Source organism: Copidosoma floridanum, unplaced genomic scaffold, assembly GCF_036245765.1.
Source record: "Copidosoma floridanum isolate Cflo_tuat_1 unplaced genomic scaffold, Cflo_Japanese_pri ptg000006l, whole genome shotgun sequence".
Lineage (NCBI taxonomy): Eukaryota > Metazoa > Arthropoda > Insecta > Hymenoptera > Encyrtidae > Copidosoma > Copidosoma floridanum.
Window position 1 is genome coordinate 12,017,743 of NW_028321883.1, and position 18,946 is coordinate 12,036,688.

General features: G+C 37.7%; 1 long non-coding RNA gene across 3 annotated transcripts; it reads right to left on the bottom strand.

Moving 5' to 3' along the window:
- Nucleotides 1–7,576: 7,576 nt before the first annotated feature.
- Nucleotides 7,577–10,389, bottom strand: LOC149375526 (uncharacterized). Of its 3 annotated transcripts, none has more exons than XR_016293708.1 (3): nt 10,303–10,389; nt 10,120–10,222; nt 7,577–7,843 (listed from the first exon to the last, which is right to left on the bottom strand). It is a non-coding gene; the product is annotated as an uncharacterized LOC149375526 (long non-coding RNA). The 3 variants fall into 3 exon arrangements; XR_016293707.1 differs by having other exon boundaries at nt 10,127–10,226; XR_016293706.1 differs by having other exon boundaries at nt 10,120–10,226.
- Nucleotides 10,390–18,946: the final 8,557 nt, after the last annotated feature.

Here is an 18,946-nt window from a genome sequence, read left to right on the forward strand (position 1 = left end):
TGAATTACTAGAAAATTTATTTCCAAATAATATTTTCAATTTCTGATTTATTCTCAGATTCAATTTGAATAAAAATTCATTTCTGATTCTTACATCTTGATAAAGCAACGTATACTTAATTGTCCGTGAGAAAATAAAGGTTTTTTAATATACAATCCTGAGGAATCAAAACTCTATCCTTGTGATTTGTTGATAGTCATAAAAAATGCTAATACAAAGGGAAACTGTTTTGTATATAAGATAAAAGGTAATGATTATGAAGTGCCAGTATTCAATGTTATTCTAGGAGTATAAACTTTGTTTCCTTTTTTCTCCCGTAATTATTTCTGCTTCTATAATACTGGCTTCTTTCAGATTTTGCACGATCGACATCATGGGTGCCGATAAATGTGCATACGTTTCATCACCATTAGGTTGATCATGTCGGGGTTAGTGCGTGGAGTGTTAATGCTCATGCTAATGTTTCATTGTATTTTATTTCCACAATGAGTTTTGTAGGTATATAAAAAACGCAACAAGCAGTGAATTACTTGGATAGGGGGAGCTGCACACCTTTTAGTTGTTGCTTGATTCTGCATTTGTAAACTCACTCTCAGCCTGCATTTATAGTTACACGAGTAATGTTTTTATTTTTGTCTACTTGATTCGTAGAACCGAGATACAATCTGTGAGTGGCGTCAGTAGCACTGTTAACCAAAAACCCCACTGCTTGTCCCATTTTGAAATACAATCATTGGAATTAAAAGACTTAAAAAAAATTAATTTATTATTATTAATAAACAATAATTTATATTACTTTTTAATTTTCAAAATATTTTTTGATTTTTTATTTTATGAAGCCTTATATTATAGTTATGACACAATCTGTTAGTGGGGGGTCGGCGCGCGGAGCACGTAGGAGGGCGTCAGCTCCACTAGTATATATATTGTTACGTCGGCGCAACGTATTATTCGAGTCTAAGCTTTCGCTTAATAACTTGGGACTCGCACTGGGTGCGTAGGTGGGACGTGGGGCCTATAGGTAGTTATATTTCTTTATCTGAGTATTTGAAAGGGGGTCAGGACGGCCGTTTTGATTAAGTCGACGCGGTTGTTGAGCAATAGTACGATGCATTCGTTCGCGGCGCGCCTCGAATTTATCGAGGATACCTGGTGCAATGTGTCGAATAGTATCCCGTTCGCGATCTAGAGGTTACCAGTACCGTAACGAGCAAAGGTAGTTACACTATAGAGGTTACGCAAGGGGGTAAAATGGTTTAAGTTCGCGATCGGTCTAGGATCCACCAGTACCATCCGGAGTAGATGTGATTGCCCTAGACTTTACGTGATAAATTTAATCCCGTAGCGCGGTATTCTACCGATACCGAATTTCGAACTCTCACAAAAACACGTCCGCGTTCAAACCGAGAGGAAAAAAAAAGGACTTGTCACTTTAGTATTCAAATTTGACTTACTTTTATTTTCGGTAAAAAACGTACAGTGGAGTGAACCAGCGCGAGGAGTCCGAGATCGAAGATTTAAAACCGCACTCGTGGAGGACCGTGAGATAGCAGAGGCGGACTCTAGCTATCTAGTCAACCGTTTGAGGGTGAAATTAAAATGTAACTGTGCCTTGCTTCGCAGTAGACTGTGTTGTAGCAAAGGCGGACTCTTACTACTCAGTCTACTTTGAAGGGCTATCGTCGAGTGCTTTTCTCGGGGCCTCTGGGCCTTTTTATAAGGAGTAGCGGACCTTGACCACGCGCTATCTGAAAAACAATGCAGTAAAGCTTGCTGCCGAAAATTTTGGGGGAAAAGACAATAGCCGAAGATCTAATTGGCTGAAGTTGCTCTAGATAAGCCACTCAAAATTAGCACTTCCCACCTCTGGCTAGATTTCCTACATGCGTCAAGAGGGGGGAAGGTGATTTACCCACTTGCACCCTTCCTTTCTCTTTTACATCAAAGATTTACAGATTTTCTATTATTTAATATTAAAATTAGGATGACATATTGCTAAAATTTACTTAGACTAAGCATTGTTCGTTTATTCGATCAAATTTGTTGCAACGAGAGCGGTGAAAATTGCCCAATATTTCATGTAGGTGTTGACTAAATAATCATTTACTGCGTTACTATATTAATAATAGGGTTAGTAATAGTAATTTTTACACATTAATAACTATAATAGTTGCTAGAGTTGCCAGATACATTAATCGAACAAGTTGATAGTCGGAAAGAGTAATTGTTAACAGCGGTCCAACCATTTATCTATGAAGCAGCTGTAGTTGTGGTCCAAACACTTATCGGGTGTTTCTCACGACCGAATGATTGTTAACTTAGCTAAGCTTGTTGGTTATTGTTAGCTATGGATGTATTTCGAAATGTTAGGAGCATGATCAATTCTCATTTTTCCTGTTGCTTACTCGTCGGAGCGGAAGTCGGCACGTGGTGCCCTGGGGATTTAAAAATTTTGTTACTTATATTGGCTCGGTCGTACAAACTATCTCTTGACATATCTGAGTCAGGAAAAGGGGAAGGAAACGCGATAAAAACAAGAGAAAATGTACGATTTCTTTAAATCCTGAAATAACAAAAATAATGGATGATACTATGTCAGTTTGCTTTATGTATTTTATTTAGTTTAATCTATTATCTTGTATATTATGTTAAAAATGTATTTGATATATATATATATATATATATATATATATATATATATATACATATATAGACTTACAGGTTCAGTACTTCCTCTTGACGTACGGCCAAATCTTAAAGCAGGAGATGCCATCGTCCTATTTGTGAAATCATATACTTAATGATACATACGGTTATCAGTATTTTAGGTTAACTTGAGTGATTTTTTTATTTTTGCTATGAGTTTTTTTTATTTTATTTTGTACTAGCGGCCCCCCCGTCTCGGCTTCGCTCGAGATTCACTAAATGGAATACCGTAGTAAATTGACATGTAATGTGAAACGTTTTCAGTTAGAAATTTTACATGTACTCCTGACACTTCTCAGAACAAAAATCTTCTTACTAAAAACATATTTGTTCGCAATCCATACAGTTCATTTGGTCAAACAATAAGCTTTCAAAATTAAAAAAAATATAATTATGCTGAAAAGTACCGTGCGTTCCTTATGCCATAAAATAATCGTTGGCCATAAGGAGCGGTTGATTTGCAGTTTCTCCCGTGTAATTTACGAAAAGGGCTATTTTTTAAAGATGTTAAGATTTTAAACTCCCAAAAATGTATATTGAAAAAAATTTATTTTCTCTTATCTCGCAAATTTATTACCAGAGCAACAGAGTCCTGGAGTTCAATCTCTACATTTTTTATTGCCACAAAAATACAAATATATTTTCTTCTTATTTAAAAATCTGAATTTAGATCTTTAAAGATTTAAGAGATAACTGTGAGGGTAAACGAAAAGTTGATCTCTCACGTAATGGATTCTTTATTTGTCGATTTTGAGGCTGCTGTTCCAATCTCGATAAATTTTCTGCGTCAGTTTCTTGACGCCTAAAATTGTATTCATCAGATACATTTAGAGTTTTCCTTTCAATTGACCCTCTTGCGACTTTTGTGGCCCCTAAAGACTATTTTCTGTCAACTTTGTTAAGTTCTAATATATTTTTTGGCAAGGTAGTTCGACGTCCGATTGCCTTAAAAAAGACCGGTGAGCTTCTTAAGTAAACTCTCTCTTGAATAAAGTTTACAGTAATTGTGACTGCCTGGATATCTCAGGGTGATCTTCTCTGGCCTGCTGTTGAAGACCCATACTGATCAGGAGAAAAATTACAAAGTCTGAAGCTTTGGAGCTAATTGTAGTGCTCTTTCTCAACATATCCTGGTATAACGTCAAAGACATTAGTGTCTAAAGCACCTTATTTTCAGACTCAGTTGTTTTGATGATCTAAGGTGGAGAGATCAGTAGAGATTGGTTCGTGATGCTTGCCCGTTGGAGACTCCCATTGACTCAAGTCTTTTTTTCCTTTATAGCTGTTAGATTCGCCCAGCGCAGACCTTGGAGAGGATCGGTGATTCCTGGTTGAATACTTAGAGTCGAGAGGGTAATATAGGGTCGTCGGTCACCGGGGTTCCCAGCCTTGCGACGAACGACTCTGCTCGTGACGTCTACCAGTGAATGACTGACTTGGTTTAATAGTGGCCGGCTTTATATAGTCTTTTAGTCTACGAATAATGTTTCCGGAAATGGTAGTAAAAATGTATTTGTCGGCAAGGTAGTTTAAACTTAGGTGGCCCTCAAAAGAACCGATGAGATTGAAGGTTAAGTAATGAACGTAAATACTTATATTGGCCCTGAAAAAGGCCAGTGGTGAAATTTCTAGTTATTCCTTATTATTATTATTATTGATGATGGAGAGCCAGCTGTTGGTAGCTTGACTCTTATCCTCGAAGTCTGTGTACGGAGACCGTACATGAGGGAGATATGCCGCTGACCAAAATATATCTCATCTTCAGGTCGTTCCCCGGATAACTAACCGCTCATCGTTAGACGGGAACGTGTGGGTAAGCGCGTTGGGGACGAAACGAGTAAGAAGAAAGCCGTTGTGGCTGCCCGTGCCCCTCAAAGCTGTTTTCCCTGGCTAACATTTGTAGCCACAAATTCTCTAACAGCACCAGGTGGGATTGTGGAACTACCACACAACTCTGAAGAGTTGGTGCAGATTGTGCTCTGGCTAGATATGTCTCCTGATATTATGCCAGAGACGTCGTCGGTTGGAATGAACTTTTTTTTGATCGCACTCGTCGAGATTCAGGGTGAATGGAAACCTAGGTCCCTTCCCCCTTACAGAAGAGTGTCGTCCGTAACCGGAATATCCATCTGCAAGACTATTATCAACATTCTCTATGCAGCTCGTTGAACTGCCGAAGCACGACTGAATCACGATCGAGACGCTCTGGCGTATTATAACCACACTTATTTAATTCTGTTGCAGGTAGCCTCGATTTTATGTCGACGCCACCTAGCGGATTTTACTGAACTAAAGTAAAAAACTGGCGTATTTTTGCAAAACTTTGAGCTCATTTATTGCTATTGTTATTAAATTTTTTAAGATAAAAACTATACTAAAACCATCTAGGAAGTATCATGAATCAGTGTGCAAAATTTCAGCAAAATCGGTTCAGTAGTTTTCGCGGTTAGCAATTACAACGGTTTTAGCGACTTTGCTTTATATATTAGTAAGATATATATAGAGCACGCGGTGGCTCAGTCAGCTAGGTCGTGGATCGGCACGCGGGAGACCGTGGTTCGATTCCTAGCCAGTGTGACTTTTTTCAGGCAAAGTACCTCTGTGATTTTTCATATTTGCTTTTTCACCACACAATGCTTCTCATGGAGGGATGGGGTGACCTTCACGCAGCATAATTGCCTATTTCCCCCCACCTCCCTCCTGTAATGGGAAGCCTCCCTATCCCTCTTCCCTTCCCTCTACCAAGTGTCCAGTACCCTAAGTAGTGCCCTTATCAGGAGCCGGACATATGACAGAAGAAGGATTAGCGACGCATGAAGTAGTGCACAGTGATATTCTCCAGTTAACCGACTGACACTGCTCCCCTTTTCCAGCTGGTCGTCTCCACTTGCAGCCTCTTGAAAGGTACTCGGTGAATCTGGAAATTACCCATCCACAATCGGGCGAAACCCGCCCAACTTGGAAAAATCTATACGCCCGTTGGTCATACCAGTTGTATCTCCAAGGAGACTTGAAGGTAAATTCTATCAAGTCTCTATGATCGATACAGTTGGAGTCCGGGACAGATACTTTCGTTACGACCATCAGCTGCCCCGACTCTTAATTAGTCGTTCCAGATCTAACCGTTCGCAGACAGCTTCGACAATGGCCGCATCCAAGGGGCACCTCAAGGCGGCGTGTCCGCTGGCTCCCGCCTGGAGTCACGTAGTAGTTACCATATGGGCAGGGGCACTAATCCTGACGGCCTTGTACCCTAGGCCACTCGCACCTAGCTTTCGATAATTGTATTTTGCACTATCACATACTATGTATATATTGCAAGGTATCCAAAGGAAAGTTCCTTTCCTTAAGCAGTTTGGGGCGAGATTGCATTCAAAGGGAGATCAACAAGCATGGTGACCGTGATTACGCACAGACGTTCGTTTTAGGCGCCTTCTCAGACACGGGTAGTTGACAATTTTGTCGTATACTACACGTACTTACCTTTCAAACTTGTGCATAGTACCATTAAATGGTAACACACACTCTCATTGGCAGTAATGCTTTAATTTGCCGCTGGCTTTTAAAACTTTTGGCACTCAGCCTGCCAGTCGCGTTCTACCCCGTGTTCGATCCCTTGCTTCGAACTCGTGATTCGGTCACCCAATCTCAGTGGAAAGAGGCTTCCCTTATCGTCCGATTTTCAGTTCAAGATCTTAACGAAGTAACTTGACTGGCCGCGGTGTACTTACGGAGACACATGCCCTTGCCTGGCGCTTCTGCGCATCAGGTCTTTGAGCTGAGACAAGCCCAGCTCTAATCGCAACTGGACCGTGGTCCTTGCTCGTGCTCAAAGGGGTCATCCATTCTCTAGTCTTGCAAAGGGCTATGCTACTCTCGTTGGGGTTAATGCGAAAGTAAGTCAGTTGCTCCTTGGACTTTCTCGCTGTTATTTGCCATTTGCTCCTGCTTGTAATCACTGGCAGATTTTACATATCTGCTCTCATGGTAGCAAGAGTCGCACGAAGTATCGGGTGTTTGACCAAGAATAACCCGCTGCCCCCAATCGCAGTGTTCTTCATGCGCTTCATTTTCTGGAAAGGTTGAAGAGCCTTCAACTCGCAATCAGGTGGTCAAGTTCTAGTCTCGGGTCTCCTTTCATGCGACTCACTCCTGTTCACGCCTTAACAAAATTCTTTGGAGCATGAAATTTGGTTACCGTTATTCAGAGAAAACGGCGTTTATTTTCCCTAGCTCGGAGTCACTCGGGCTTGCCACACCCATCCCGTCATTTTTGATGACGGCCCCCTGAGGTTTCCGAAAACAAGGACGCCTGTTCCCAAGCCAGCTCGCTCGAGGATAGCCACTTCACTTCACCTTTAGACAATCAATTCTTACAACGTCACCTTGAACTAGGTAAAGCTAATCCTAATTTTGCCGCTATTGCTAGTCCCTTCACTGTTGGGACTCGTAGCGTTACCATCTAGCATCGCGTGGAGATATTAGGTTAGGCTCTTACCAAGAGTACAATGAAAAACTCACTTCCTCTTAGTTTCGCTAAGTCCGGACGTATGACACTATAATATATATATATATATATATATATATATATATATATATATATAATTTTTCCGCACTGTACGAGAAAGAAAACACACGGAAAAGGACAAATTATTCTTTCCTGCTACAGGTATCCGTTACCGGGCTCATCATAAATGTACGTTCAATGTCATTTGATGTTATCAAGGTGGAATTTTAATTGATTTGATTATACTTATTGCACTATTTACATTAGTTTTAGGATATAAAAAAATACCTTAACAACCTTTGATTAAACCGTTTAATTTTTTCTATTTCGTACAAACAGTTTTCATCCTATTCATATGTGCAGAATGTATCGATGACTTTTTTTTAATTTCATTATTTTACTGACAAATTTGAGATACTTGTTAACATTTCCATGTTGAGTTTGTTCATGCTTGATAAGATGGGTTTTTTGCCTGAACATCCTCTGAAAAAATTTACAGGTGAAGGGCTTCTCATCGGTATGTATCGGTATGTATATTGTAAGTTTTGTAACCGTAATATAAATTCTTCCACATAATAACAAAAGTGGGAATTATGTGATGGTGCACTGCATGTTGACGTTTCCATGATGCTGTAATATTTAAACAGCTATTATAAAACAGTGTTTAAAGTACTTTTAAGTTAAAGTGTGATATTTAAAAAAATGATATTTATGGGTTCTGTAGCTATCGTTGTCGAGTCTTATTTTCATATTATAATAATGATTCATGTAAAAATACAGGGTACACAAACTAAGTTAAATAATTACGCTTATAATTATGAGAATGTCATGGATAAAAAATTTGTGTTAAATTATTCATATACCTAGATTTATGCAAGTTGGCAACATTAAAATAAAAAATAAGTTTCTTACGTTAAAGCATAAAGCATAGCAACGGCTTGGAAGGAAATAAGCCCAATGCAGGTTCAGATTAAAAAAAGCCCAGTTCACAAGTTTGGACGAAAGCAAGCCCAACTCATTGCAATTAGTCGAAAATAAGCCTAACTCACTGCGTTCGGAAGAAAATAAACCCAACTCGCCGCGAGCAGAAGAAAACAATCCTAACTCGTGACTATCGAGAGAAAAAAAAGCCTGACTCATCACATTCAGACGAAAACTAATTCAACTCATTAAATTATTCGAACAAAGATAATAATTATTGAGTTCGCATAAAATGCAGAAGAAGTTGTTAAAAAAGATTATGAGAAATTGTGCGATATAAATTTAACTATCGTAATTCGTAGTCTACTATTTATACCTGATTCAAATACAAAAAAATGTTTATACTTTATATTCTTGAAATTATAAAACGGCTTAATACATTATGACAAAATTTTGCGATGGAAAAATATTAGAAGTATAATTTTGTTAGGTTACAATAAATATTGAACAATAGTACCCAAATACCAAAAAACATTTTACATATCGATCGAATTTCACAAACATGCAAAGAAAATTTTCAAAGCATGCAAATACATTTTTTGGTTAATAATTAAAAATCATTGAATAGTTTTAATGTTATCATTATATTAGTAAAAAGCCTACAAGATACTTAAGTGTAACTATGAAAGTAAGTATTAATATTATTAAATGATGAGTAAAAAAAACATTCACGAAAGAATCTTACAATAATTTCATGTTTGAATTTAAACTCAGCAGTTGGTACCTCACTATTTGGCGCCAAAGGCTCGTGGTCTAAGAGTCTTTGTTTGTAAATATAAGCTTTTACGAATTTGTACGAAATGTACTCTATGTATTTCCATCTAAATATCTACTGTACGTAGAGTACGGCTTTGATCGTTTTATCAATTCTACAATTTGATGAATGAATGGTTCCCACGTTTATCATATATCGGAAACGTTAAAAGTCCTGAGTTAGCTTTTAATTAAGCTACAGTGAAATTGACCTCTGATAGCAACTGTTTGATGAACCTGATATTATACTAATGAGTTAATAAGTTTAACAAGTGAAGTAAAAAGCTAAAAAAACCAGTGGACAGTGGGTGCTTGGCCCCCACCTTTTGCATTGTAGCCAAGATCCTTGCCCACTCTGCTATGAGCGTTCCCGATGCAGTGACATCGATTACTTAATTTTATCTTACAATTTGTAACTTATTTTTAATGTAAATTTTTATTTACTGTCTATCAATTCATTTGGTTCTATGAAACATTAAATAAATAAATAATTGATTTAATGAAATATATTTTTTAGGTACATGCTTTTTTTTAAATTTGGATAGTATATATTAGCAGAGCAGCTTTCGTATGTATTAATATACATTTATTTACTTATCATTAATTTATTACTTTTAAACACCTTGAGTTCAGCGGTGAGTCGGGCTTGTTTTCTTCCGAACGTCATCAGTTGAGCTGGTTTTCGTCAGAACACAGTGAGGTGGACTTATTTTCGTCTGAACGCTCGGTGTCAGCCTGTTTTCGTCATTGGGCTATTTGGGCTAGTTTTTATTCGAGCTTGTGAACTGGGCTTATTTTCTTCGGAGCAATCGAATTAAGGTCTAACTGAATGTTTTTGTGAAAAATTCTCTCTTCTGATACATAGATTTTATAGTTAGATTATTTTTTTCAGAATAAGGACCTATTTATTCAAATTTCAACTAAGCTCAAGTGCCAATTACCCATGCAAGTGTTAATTTTACTATCATTATATATTGTGATACCCTAAAATAGCACGATAGGCAGTAAAATAGCATAATAGGCAGTAACATAAGGTGATTCACTCTGCCGTAAATAGGCCTTAAGATTCAGTAAGCGTGCAATTGTTTAAACAGGGTAAAAAAGGGTGTCATTCATTTTATGTTAAAGGAAGATTAACAGAGGATGTAAAATTGAATAAACTAAAGACTTACCTTTTACCTTTTAGTTTTTATTTGATTGTATCCAAAGTTGCCGTGATGTTGTTGGTTTTTTAAAAATGGATGTCGTCAGGTTGTGTCTTGGCTAATCCTGAAACTGACTGTATACTTAGTTTACTGTAAAATTTACTTTTCTTACGTTTATTGAGCTAAGTACAATACTGAGACGATATTCACCCTGTTTACTGCTTCCAAACTCTCGATACGATATTCTTCAATTTCAACTTTAGTAAGCTAACAGAAGTATGTGGTCTGCTATGTACAAGGCTTTCAGAGCAACTGCATGAACTAACATTTTAGATAAACTAATTTACCTACACATAATCCTGTATTACGATACGCAGGGTACATTAACAGAACACTAATGAGTGTTGGCTGTTCATGTTGAGTCATAACTTTCTCGTATGGAATCGTTGAGTTCGGTAGGCTAAAAAAAATGAAGAAGCTTATTATACTGTCAGAAAATAAAATTATCTAAAGTAAATCAATGTCTTGTTAGCTTTGCAAAAATTGGTTGGAAGTACACTTGCAACAATTGTGGAACAGCACCTTTTTTTGAGCTTTTGATGCAGAAACTTAAAAAATCCATAAGTTCACATGTAAAATGTCTCATTCACTGCAAGACGGTCAAGAACACCTTTAGCATGAAGGTATCACTTTCATGAATTCCTTCAAAATTAAGATCGCTGACGTAGCCGAAAGGAGCGAGAACTTTTGTATTTCCTTTTTCTTTCTTTTCTTCTCTCTTTATCTCTTTGTCTCTCTATTTGTCGGTATGGTGGATTGCATGAGACATCGAAGAAAAGGCTGCATAGGTACATAAAAAAGCTATCGTACACGTGAATACGTGATATGCCTTTATTTACTCGGTAACTAGTGTTACTATTTGGGATGTTAGAGTATAAGGTAGTGTTAGTTTTTCGCATATATAATGAGGGCTTTGGTTTTTATTGTATAACAAATTCAATTGATAGAGGGTGATTTATACGCGAATTGTTATTTTTTGCAGATTGAAGTACTTAACAACGTGGCTGATTTTGAAAGAAATATTTAGCAAAAATACTAACTATACATCCCTCGATGATTGGGTTATTTTAACTCATATACATGTAAAATTTGATTGCTTGGGCCCCATTTCAATTTGTCATTCAACTATATTATCCTAAAACTCATAAAAAGTCACATATTTACAAAAAATCGATGGAAAACAGTCAAAAACTCTTGAAGAAATAGTAAAACCATGACAACGTTATAAATCCATCACATATTTCGATAAATGTCATAACCGAAGAGAAATTAAGATATTTAGAGATGTTATCTTACTGACTTGATAAAAACAGAATCGTTGTAATATGTCCAATACGAAAAACCATGATAACGTAAAGTCTATAACATACATTATCCCTATAAACGTCAGAACCGAAGAGAAATTAAGGTATTTAGAGCTGTTTTTTTGCATGATACACATGTTTTTTGGGTACACCAACCTGTAAAACTTCCTTTACACAGTACGGGATGGGGATTAATAAAGAAAAGAAAAAAATCTTAACCAATTTATTGACACAAAGTTTTCTCATTTTTGGTTTGTGTTTTTTTTTGCGGCCTAAATCTATTTTCACTATTATTTTCTGAACAAACCATAAAAATTTCTTTTTAGCAATTGATACTATGTAATTAAACAAGTTAGACTTTTTACATAGATTCCACTGCTACCGTACAAATAAATAAAAAATTCGTTAAATTTCTACGCTATTGTAACATTTTAAAAATAGGGTCAAACACTTCTAACAGACTCTGAATAAAAAATAACTGTAATAATGTTCGTCTCCTTGCACTTTTCACGCATCTACTTCTTTGTTATTCGATGGAATATTTGTATAGCAGTGGCGTAAGTAGCATCTCTGCTAACCCTATGGCACATTTTCAGGGGCGCAAGGAGGGCGACTCCTAGTTCGGGCACCATGCCGTTTTCCAACGGGCAAAGGAAAGTTTTGTTTATTTAATTTTTTATACACAACGTTAGGAAAAAAATTGTAATCCTCGAATTCTTTTAAAATTCAGAAATTATTGTCTCAACATATTATAAAACTTTAATTGATTTCTTACGTAATATCATTATGTTAATAATATGAACAGCAGTGGGTACGTTTATCGTTTTGTTTCAGTAAATAAGCTCATTAAAATATTAACTTCGAACAAAACAAGTGGATAAATTATGGTGTTTTAAGCCACTCTCAGCTCTTCGTCGAGGGTTGTGGTGGGGGAGGAGCTCAAGCTATTGCACAATCACGTGTGGGTGGGGATGAAGTAGTGGTAGGGGAAGGGGCTCGGGCTCTATCGCGCCCACCAGAGAGGCAGTGGGGGAGAGGTTGTGGTCGAGGGGAGGGGTTTGCTGCTGTGTCACTTAGCAGTGAGAGAAGAGGCTCGAGCTATCGCACAGTGGGTGGTGAGTCTTTGGCGGTAGGATGTGAGGTCCACTTGAGAAATGTTATCAGGGGGCTCTCACTCATTATTTATTTGTCTCATAAGCCAGCGTAATTTTTTTTCGAAAGCAGGCGTATCGAGTGGTCAGAAAAAAAAAATTTTTTCATTATAAAAAGCAGATTACGTATCTCTTTTAATGACCAATGTTGGGTTCCTCCTTGGCAGTACCTTGACGAGGAATTTATAAACTTGCTAAGGTGTCAGCCTTTGCATAGTTTTTGTGGAGTAGCTCAGGCCGCGGCTATATTGATGTGTCCGACTGCTTCTGATGGTGTCCAACCGCATCCGACGTCCGGTCTATCAGAATCATTCCTAAATCATTACCGACAACCCCAAATAAATTAACTCCTGAACACATCTTGTACATTCACAATTTTTGTAGTTTAATCGTAGACCCTAGAAAAACTTGCCGTATTACTTACTCTTAGTAAAACTTAAAGAAACTCGTATTCTTTTTGTTACTAATCAAGTTCTCATGTCATGATGTTTATAAATCAGCAGATCGCCCTACGATTTTTATACTGGTGTGTCAAAAATAGTTCCAGAAAACTATACTATAAGATTCTGCTTATCAACTTGAATGAAAAATCTCTTTACCACATTTAGATTAGAGAATATTTTCCGAGATATCGTTGATTAAAAATCAATACATTTGTATGGAAGAAAAGAAACACGGTTTTAAAAATTTCAAAGAATTTTTAACAGCTACATTTTAACTAAAAAATTGTTACTTCTCTGAAACCAAGAGAAAACATCCTAAGACTAATGGGCTTGAAATCCAAAGACCAAGTGGCAACAGCTCTTGATTAGACACCCACTTTTAGTTGTAAACTGGAGTTTGATGTTGGTTGCATATTACTGATAATACCGCTGTTAAACATCCATAAGGAACTTTGAGCTTCATTACATCACACGGAGCTCTTGTTCTGCCTCTGTAAAATAAATTTGTTACAAAGATTCATTGTTTTCTACAAAAGACAATTAGTACATCTTAACTTAGTTACACGTTACTTATTCAATAGCACTAAGAGGTATTTATTTATTACATATGCTTAAAAATCTAAGCTTAAAGTGACGATCCTTGTTATGTTTAGAAACCCATATTCTGCTGTACCTTTGAGTTTGATAGTAGAAGTAAATCCATGGTGATCCATAGTGAACCTTGAAGTGCATCAGGGCATTGAAACTTACTGCCTGTTAAGGAGATTCATGTCAGATACAGGTACTGAGTTGGTACATGCATGCTGGGATAGTCATTATTACGTTTTTAGTGCTCCTAAACTTAAGAATTCCTAAACTAGAATAGTAGTGATTTGAAAACAGGTGATTAAAAAATTAACGGTTACTATTGTTAATATGTATTTGCTTTAAATGTTATAAAGATTTTTCGTAATTAAAATTTTTTAATATGTATGCAAACTGTTTCATTCGACGATATACTGTCGGTCGGGCCCCCCTCCTGATCGTCTCGGCGCTTCGTTACGCCGCTGCCGCCGGCATCGACGGCCTGTGCCGGGACCGGGACCAGTTCAGTTCGTCTCCTGACACACAGGTTCACGCATCAGCTGGCCAGCTACACGCCTCTGTCAGCCAAGCCACACCATCAGCAGCCAGCAAGCCGCTCGAGACAGCTAGGCCACCAACAATATCAGCAGAGCATAGCACGCAGAAAAGTGCGCTATTCATTGTCACCAGGTCCGCTTTCCTTGTATTCAATAAATAAGAAGTTTCTGAAACACAAACAGTATACTAAGAATTAAATTATGCCTTTAAGTACATTCATCGTTGCTTAATTAAATAGTGATTCCTATGTTGATTGCAATAATAATAAATAAAAACACTTCAACACCGATGAAAAATTTCAAGCCCAATTCCTACCATCAGGGAATATGCTAAAAAATATAAATTTCAGACTAAATAAAAAACTCTGGATTAAACGTAATTTATCAACTTCTTTTAGCAACTTTACAAAAACAGATATATACGTCCCCCCCACCGAGTACCCGGGAAGTAACCGCCAGTATTGTACTTGGCGGGTACTTCCCGGGCACTTGGCGTGAACTTCCCGGGCACTTCGCGGGTACTTCCTGGGCACTTGGCATGGACTTCCCGGGCACTTGGTGGGCTCTTCCCGGGTACTTGGCGGGGTCTTCCCGGGCACTTGGTGGGCTCTTCCCGGGCACTTCGCGGGTACTTCCTGGGCACTTGGCGGGGACTTCCCGGGCACTTGGTAGGTACTCCCCGGGCACTTGGTGGGTACTTCCCAGGCGCTTGGCGGGTACTTCCCAGGCACTTGGTGAGTACTTCCCGGGCACTTCCCAGGCAATTTGTGGGTACTTCCCGGGCACTTGGCAGGTACTTCGCGGGTACTTTCTGGGTACTTGACGGGTACTTTCCGGGCACTTGGTGGGTACTTGCCGGACACTAGGCGTGTACTTAGCGGGGACTTGCGGGTACTTCCCGGACACTTCGCGGGCACTTGGAAGGTACTTTCCGGGTACTTGGCGGGCAGTTGGTGGGGAATTCTCGTGCACTTCGCGGATACTTCCTGGACACTTGGCGGGTACTTCCCAGGCACTTGGCGGGTACTTTCAGGATACTTGGTGGGGACTTCCTGGGCACTTGGTAGGTACTTCGCGGGCACTTGAGTTTTTTATTGAATTTGTTTGAATTGCCTTCTTATTTCGATTAAATCTATTTTCTGTATGTTGTTAAATATTTTTTATTCTCACTGTGTCAGTTAATATTGATGGTTAAGTTTTAACTGAATAAAGATGTACTTCAACCAAACATTTTGTTACCGTGACATTTTCAAATTATTATTTAATACAATGTAAAGCTTATGATTTTTTTGGATAGATGTTATATAATTTTTGATGAAATATTTAGATAGTTTTGGAGCATTTTTAAACGTAAAATTTTAAAATATGTAAATTTAGATGATAGATAAATAATTTCTGTGAGCAATATGAACTGTAATATACTTTGATTATTGCAATTTATAAAAGGACTCGTTCTAAATCGTATACAAATGGCATACCCGGGAACGCAAGCAAGACATACCTAACAAAAATATTTTTGACCGAGAGGTCAACTATTTTTGCAAAAATACTATCGTGTAGAATGGAAAAATCCCTACTGATATGGTCTTTTACTTTAATTTAAGGTAACATTACTTATAAGTATAAAAATTTAAACATGTTTTTGTCCAACATGAGAGTGAGAAAGACAGTAAGCACGTGGACAAACAACTGATAACATAAGGAGCAGACAATATTTACCTATTTACTTCCAACCTTTAAGTTACCAGCAGTAGTTGATGCTCTTGCATACGCACATGGATATCGATATCACTGCTTACCGACTAAGCTCCAATGACAATGTGGCAACGTCGCGAGCTCATGCAAGGGCGCTATAGCATTTCGACCCCATTTAGGGCAGCGTTGGGTGAAGAGGATTCCCGCAAGTAAAAATTACGGTCAGTAAAATAAAAGTTACTGTCACTTACATACCGATCTATACAGTGTTGGAGAAGCAAATAGGCAGAGGAGGAGGGGGCATTCCAGAGGTTCTCACTGGTGCTCCCAAATGTGACTGGAAAACATGTGAGAAATAACACAAGCGCAAATCCCCACACAACCCAGAGCGCTTACTGGTCCCTTTGTTTTTTTTAAATAAATATAATGATAAGACAAGCGCCAATCCCCACACAACCTGAAACGCTTACTGGTCCCTTGATTTTTTTTAAATTAATTAAATAAAGCAAGCACCAATCCCCACACAACCCAGAGCGCTTACTGGTCCCTTTATTTATTAAAAATAAAATGAATAATACAAGCGCAAATCCCCACGCAACCCGAAGCGCTTACTGGTCCCTTTATTTATTTAAAATTAAATTAATAATACAAGCGCAAATCCCCATACAACCCGGAGCGCTTACTGGTCCCTTTGATTTTTTTAAAATAAATTAAATAAAACAAGCGCTAATCCCTACACAACCCGGAGCGCCTACTGGTCCCTTTACTTATTTAAAATAAAATAAAAAATACAAGCGCCAATCCCCACACAACCCGGAGCGCTTACTGGGCCCTTTATTTATTTAAAATAAAATAAATAATACAAGCGCCAATCCCCACACAACCCGAAGCGCTTACTGGTCCCTTTGTTTTTTTTAAATAAATATAATAATAAGACAAGCGCCAATCCCCACACAACCCGGATCGCTTACTAGTCGCATAATTATTTTACAATAAATGAAGTAATAAGGCAAGCGACAATCACGGCATAAGCTGGGGCACTTACTAGTAGCATTAATTATTATTATAAAGCATTAAATAATCATTCAGGCGCAACAAGTGGTGACCAGTGAGTATCCTGGATAGTCTAGTGATAAGCACTCGCGTTGTTACTTAATAAATTTTATTAATTATTACAGGGACCAGAAAGCACTCTAGGTTGTGTGGGGATTAGCGCTTGTATTATTGATTTAAAAAAAAAAAAAATAAAGGGACCAGTGAGCGCTCCGGGTTGTGTGGGGATTGGCACTTGTCTTTTCATTATATTTATTTTGAATAAGAAAAGGGCCCAGTAAGCGCTCTGAGTTGTGTGAAGATTGACGCTTGTTTTATTCAATTTATTTAAAAAACACAAAGGGACCAGTAAGCGCTCCGGGTTGTGTGGGTATTGGCGCTTGTATTATTCATTTTATTTAAAATAAATAAAGGGACCAGTAAGCACTGCGGGTTGTGTGGGGATTGGCGCTTGTATTATTTATTTAATTTTAAATAAATAAAGGGACCGACAAGCGCTCCGGGTTGTGTGGGGATTGGCTTTTATTTTTTTGATTTTATTAAAAAAAAATAAAGGGACTAGTAAGCGCTCCTGGTTGTGTGGGGACTGGCGCTTGTATAATTTTTTTTATTTTAAATAAATAAAGGGACCGGTAAGGGCTCCGGGTTGTGTGGGGATTGGCTTTTATTTTATTAATTTTATTCAAAAAAAAATGAAGGGACTAGTAAGCGCTCCTGGTTGTGTGGGGACTGGCGCTTGTATAATTTTTTTTATTTTAAATAAATAAAGGGACTAGTAAGCGCTCCAGGTCGTGTGGGGACTCACGCTTGTATTATTTATTTCATTTTAAATCATTAAAGGAACTAGTGAGCGCTCCAGGTTGTGCGGGGATTGGCGCTCATTTCATTTAATTTATTTTAAATAAATAAAGGGACCAGTGAACGCTTCGGGTTGTGTGGGGATGGGCGCTTGTGTTATTTAATTTATTTTCAATAAATAAAGGTACCTGTAAGTGCTTCGAGTTGTGTGGTGATTGGCGCTTGTATTATTCATTTTATTTTAAATGAATAAAGGGACCAGTGAGCGCTCTAGGTTGCGTGGGAATTGGCGCTTGTATTATTTATTTCATTTTAAATAAATAAAGATACCAGTAAGCGCTCCGGGTTGCGTGGGGATTGGCACTTGTTTCATTGAATTTATTTTTAATAAATAAAGGGAACAGTAAGCGCTCCGGGTTGTGTGGGGATTGGTGATTCTTTCATTTAATTTATTTTAATTAAATAAAGAGACCAGTAAGCGTTCCGGGTTTTGTGGGAATTAGCGCTTGTATTATTCATTTTATTTTAAATAAATAAAGAGAGCAGTGAGCACTCTGAGTTGCGTGAGAATTAGCGCTTGTATTATTCATTTTATTTTGAATAAATAAAGATAACAGTAAGCGCTTCGGGTTGTGTGGGGATTGGAGCTTGTATTATTCATTTTATTTTAAATAAATAATGAGCGCAGTGAACACTCTGAGTTGCGTGGGAATTGGCGCTTGTATTATTCATTTTATTTTAAATAAATAAAGATAACAGTAAGCGCTTCGGGTTGTGTGGGGATTGGCGATTGTATTATTCATTTCATTTTAAATAAAAAAACGGACCGGTAAGCGCTCCGGGTTGTGTGAGGATTGAATTTTATTTTATTGATTTTATTTTGAAGAAATAAAGGGACCAGTAACTGCTCCAAGTTGTGTGGGGATTTGCGCTTGTATGATTTATTTTATTTTAAATAAATAAAGAGACTAGCAAGTGCTCCGGAACGTGTGGGGATTTACGCTGGTATTATTAATTTAATTTTAAATAAATAAAGGAACTAGTAAGCGCTCCAGGTTCTGTGGGGATTGGCGCTCGTTTCATTTAATTTATTTTAAATAGATAAAGGGACCAGTTACCGCTCTGGGTTATGTGGAAATCGGTAATGGTATTATTCATTCTATTTCAAAAAAATAAAAAGATCAGAAAGCGCTTTAGGTTGTGTGGAGTTCGGTGCTTGTATTATTCAT